At 50.2% G+C, this 5,138-nt stretch overlaps 1 protein-coding gene across 1 annotated transcript in view; it reads right to left on the minus strand.

Annotated features, from left to right (window-relative positions):
- The window catches only part of ADNP (activity dependent neuroprotector homeobox), a 39,823-nt gene extending 36,851 nt beyond the window's left edge, over window positions 1-2,972 (minus strand). The window contains exon 1 of the mRNA XM_080685113.1: window positions 2,579-2,972. The gene's annotated coding sequence lies outside the window, so the exon portion shown is untranslated. The remainder of the gene's footprint in view (window positions 1-2,578) is intronic.
- Between the last annotated feature and the right edge of the window lie 2,166 nt (window positions 2,973-5,138).

Here is a 5,138-nt window from a genome sequence, read left to right on the forward strand (position 1 = left end):
TTGGTGTATCTATATAAAATACCTGAAGTACCCCTGAGTATCAACAACCAGCCAATCTTTGGTAACAAGTACATGTTCATGGAAAAGCCTGTTCTGATCAGAGAACCTTTAAGGTTTTTAGAAGCTTAACAACTCTTGAGATTGGATCACCAAAAGAGCATAACTGAGAACTTAACATACTTTATGTTAAGAGTGCAGACTACAAAATATTAAAATTTTTCTCTTAAACAAGTCATAAGTCATTTGTTCAGAACCCTCAAATGCAACCATCTCTAACCGGTTCCTTGAGGAATGTGGCTAGGCTAAAATTTTGAAAGTGTTGGTTTTGGTGGTGACCAAGGAGGAAGAAGTCTCTGGCTTCCCTGTTGTTGCAGTTCCCCCTCTCCAAAATGAATATACCCACCGGTGTGAATTGATAATGTGGTCCAAAGAGCAAAGCAGAAACGGAGTCCAGATCCTCAAAATGGTAGTAGGGGGCATAACCACTAGACTACCTATCTAGTTCAGTACAAAAAGTACAACCCTGTGCATCACGGTGCAATAGCTGGGGCCCAGGTTTCGCATTGTGCATCTCACACCTATGGAAATAACAAGAATAAAATCTATAGAAATCAACACACCCTAAGAAGGTGAGTGTTCACCAAAGACCAGTGTCAACACTTTTGCAAAGGTGGTTGGCTACTAAGATAATGAATGGCAATTACAATCCCAAAGTTGAAAGAAAACAAAATTTTACAATCAACTGTTGAGTTTGATAATGGAGAACTCAATGTGGGCTAGATGTTTACCAATAAGGCTTTGCAAATCATGACACCCATCTACGTGCTTATGAAAATTACTACCCCACTAACATCTACCATATCTAAAGAATGATTAACTCTCAAAGAGCTGGAAAGATTTGGGCCATTAAGAAGGGAGATATCAGCAATACCCCAAACCAGTTACTCTTAGGTTTTTAAGCTTTTCCCTTTACCATCTGACCTTGGAAAGATATGGTGACACTGATTCAAAGTTTAAGGTGGAAGAATTCCAGACAAGGGGAGATCTGTGTACCAAGGATGTGCCAAGGTGATTCATCAAGAACTAAAGTAGATTGTTTGAGGGTCAACAGTTTTGAAAAGTAAAAGGATAGAACTTCTAAAATGCAGGGTGGATTTTTTAAAAGATATAAAAATCACTGCTCTTGACTCAATCCTTCGCCATGTTGCTGTCAGCTCACCAACTAAGAGTGCAGTGTGTCTTGCTAGGCCCATTTTCCCATGGTCTGTAGAAGGCGCTGTGAAGCACATCCTGTTCTAGCTCTGGGGCCCTTCCCCCGCCTCTGCAGCCTTACCCAGTGCAGAGAATGCGCCCCCTACTGACTCCAACACTCATAGCCTTTAGCCGACTTGGCTGCGGTGCATTTTGGGTGGGGGCTGGTATTTTCATGGCCATAAACCAGAAGCAACAATGCAGATCTCTAAAGAAACTGTATCAAGCTCCCCAGGAGTTATTTTTTTCTTTTTCATTTTGAAGGTTCAAGACACTGGCACGAGAAGCATCAGGAATAGGAGTTGGGCGTGTGGGGATGGACAGCATTAAAATGGCAAACGCTGGAAACAGTTTGGTTCTTTTTCCCTCCTAAGCCTTTGTCTGAGAAATGGGGTTATGGCAAGAACTGTCCAGAGGAATTGGTGAATGCAGAACATCAAGAAGACTTAGTGTGGGTGTGTGTGGCTAAAAAGGATATTAGATCTTAGTGCCCGATCTTGGGCAGAAGAGGAAGAGAAGCAATCGCGCCTTTTCCAGCAGACAGGCATCCAGTTTGGGGGGAGGGGAAGTCAGTCGGTCAGGCAGCCCAGAGGAAAGAGGTGAATAAAAGGGTGCTCAAAGAACTATTCCCCATTCATTGCATTAAAAAAAAAAATCTTTTCGCAGCTTTCTGGATTTCCATTTTCTACCATCTTATAAGTTGGAGCTCAGAATGCTCCTAAGAGGTCGTGCTGACCAGGCGCAGCGATTGAGTGAAGAGGGTGGTGGAGGAGGGTGGTGGAGGACTCCGTGATCAGGATAGGAGGGGAGCTGGCATATTGGGGAGGAAGGATTGCACAGCAGAGGCAGACTTTCACTCGTGCGGTGCATGCTTCCCGCCCCCCAAACTGCCCCCCCATCCCCTAGCTATGGGTGGATAGACCTGGCAGAAGGCTCGTCCCAGGCTTTGAGGGTGTGTGTGTGGGCCGGCGGGGGGCAGGAGGGAGGAAAGGCTGAGTTCCAGGGATGGGAGAAGCTCGGTTCTTGCCGAGGGCGGGGTGGAGGGAGATGCCATGAGCGGCTGAAGCTCCGGCGGCCAGGCTGGCTCGCTGGGCTCCGCGGGCTCACGAGGCGGGGAGCGGGGTTCGGGCTGCAGGAGGAGGCGCCTGGCCCCCGGAGCAGAGCCAGGGAGCGGTTCGAGCGGGGCGGGCAGCCCGTCAGCCCCAGAGTATGCAAAGGAGCGTGTGTGGCTGGAGGGCTGGCAATTTAAACAACAATGTGCCTTGGGGCCGGCTCGGCGGGAGGAGCGCGGACCGAGGGCCAGGCCGCAGGGCGGCGCGCGGCTTACCTTGACTCGGCCTCGAGGCGCGCGCGGGGCCGGCGTGCTCGGGGGCCGGGCGGTAGCAGCGGCGGGCGGGTGGCGGCGGCACGGCGGTGGCGGCGAGGGCGCGCCCGGGCTCGGTGGCCTCGGCGGGCTCCGGCTCGCGCCGCGGCCGCGGCTGCTGCCGGGGGGCGCGGCGGGCGCAGCAGAGCGGCGGGCGGCGGCGCGAGCGGCTTCCTCCAGTCCCCGCGCGGGCGGCGTCGTCGTCGTCGAGCGGTGCAGACAAAGGAGGGGCGGAGGGAGGAGACGGAGGGTGTGGGAGAGGCCGCTTCACTGGCTCGGGCAGGCGGACGGCGGCGGCCGCGCTCCTCTCGCTCCTCAGCTGCGGGGACCGAGAGAGGGAGCTGTGCCTGAGGAGACGCCAAAATCCCCCTTAGCGCTGCCCGCGGGAGGGGGAGGGGGGACAAGATGGCGGCGGCCGGGGGGGCGGGAGTTCAGCTCATGGATCTCGGCGGGCGGCGGAGGGGAGACCGGGCCGGCGGCGGCTGCGGCTGCAACGGGCGGGGGAGGGGGCAGATCCCGCGTCTCCCCTCAGCAGACAATACAAGCGCCTCAGAGCAAGTCCCCGAACCTGCCCTAGCCAAAATGGCGGCTGAGAAAGAGCGGAAGTGACGTAAGTGCTCATTAGCATAAGAGGACTCATTGTCCAGCTAAGTGTGTGTGTGTGGGGACGCAGTACCCTTTCCCCACGTGTCCCCAGGGACAACTCTCTTACTCCCAATTATGCTGGCACCTAACTTTTTCTAAAGGAGGGTGGCGCCTGCACCCCACCACCCCGCCTAAGGGAAATTATATAATCCCCACTGAGGAAGAAATCTCGCGAGAACCAAGAGGATTTGCCATTGACCCACTAGGAGGCGCCGCAGATAAAGGCTGCAGTGCGCTTCCAGGGCCCGTGTGCAAGGCAGGCGCCTTCCACTGGCCGCAGTGCCGGCGGCGGAGCACAAGCAGAGGGCCGCAGCACCCCTTGCACTCAGTCAGGTGGCCGAGCTGGGGATCCCTGCGCGGGCCCAGCTGGGCCTGGACTACATCTGGCGGGAGGGGGCGTGTGGGCAGCCCTGAGGCACCACGTGCTGAGAGGCCCAAGCTCTCACTGGCTGAGCAGCAGCGGGAAGGGCACGGACACCTGGCTGGTGGTGTCTGATGCCTCCAGCTTAAATGAGGTGTGAGTGCCTCGTGCTCCACACACCGACTTGAGATGAGACTCAACCCCATGGGTGATGCCTGAACCCTTCCTGGTGGGGTGGGCTATTCAGTGGGCAGGGGCTGTGTTTTACAGAAGGCAGGCTGTTGCCCTTCGACTTGACATTCTTCCAAGGCAGTGATGATGGACTCTTCTCTTTGGCCTGAAGAAAACAAATGGGATCCCTAGTGTTTTGAGGCCATTAGACTGGTGAAGCCTAAGGATGAGAAATGATGTTGCCAATGGACCTCAAGATCCTTAAAAACTACACTTTGACTGTACAGTTCTAGGGACAGTCACTTTTAGTGCTCCCACAACCTGATAGCTTAAGACAGCACATGGACAATTTACCTTTATAAATTTAGGTCAACCCCAACCAACACATTATCTCCTCAACATTTTTGAACCCACTTTTATTAGTAGGATGCATCTGAGAGTATATCATTGGCTAAACATACTGAAAAATACTAAATGCCAATAGTGAAGGATTAACCAAGCCTGTTTTCTAAAGATGTGCTCTGTAAATACACTTAACTTTTGCTGTTACTCTAAATTTCAAGGTAACAGTTTCAAGCCATATCCCAATACTCCAAAAGAATCTTACCTTAATTGAAAATAGTACAAATTATGGTTACATGTAGTCAATGTAACCTTCAAGTTAGCAGATTTAACAAAATGTGTCATCCAACACAGTATTTCATTCATTTAGGAAATTGTGATAAAATACATTCTTAAAACCCAAATCAGTATTTCAAAGGAAAACAATAGTTGGGAAAAGTTGTAAAAGAAAAAGGGGGGTAGGGGCGCAAAGCATTTGGTTTAGAGAGACAAAGATGACTCAATTACATGTTGCAGAAGACAGGCAAAACTAATATGAAATAAGCAAGTTTTTTATCTTAAGTTTAGCTTTCCTTAGATATACTTATATTTCATAGTGATAATACAAAGGGAGAACATCTGGATTTCATCCTTGGCCTCATTCACAAAGTAAAAAGGGATGCTGGATTCACATGTAAATGATTTTAGTGTTTAAGTCACCACATTTAGTACAAAAATGTATCTAAATAGTCTAGATTCTTTTCTAATAACTTCCAAATGGTGAAAGTCTTCACTGCTCAAATACTTTCTTTAGTGTAAACTTCAATAAGTCATAGTGTTGTAATGATTGTGGGAGTAAGAAATGAAAAGATTAAAAAGGCAAAAGGTATCTACTCTAGGGGAGGTCTGAGAAGGCATTACTTCTAGTGGGTTCTCGGAGGTACTTAGTTCATCTCTGCTCCAGATACTTGATAATGAAAACAACTTCGGGTTTGGATGAATGAGAACAGATTCTAAACACTTTAA

Source organism: Plecotus auritus (assembly GCF_963455305.1).
Source record: "Plecotus auritus genome assembly, chromosome: 8".
In the NCBI taxonomy this organism is placed as follows: Eukaryota; Metazoa; Chordata; class Mammalia; order Chiroptera; family Vespertilionidae; genus Plecotus; species Plecotus auritus.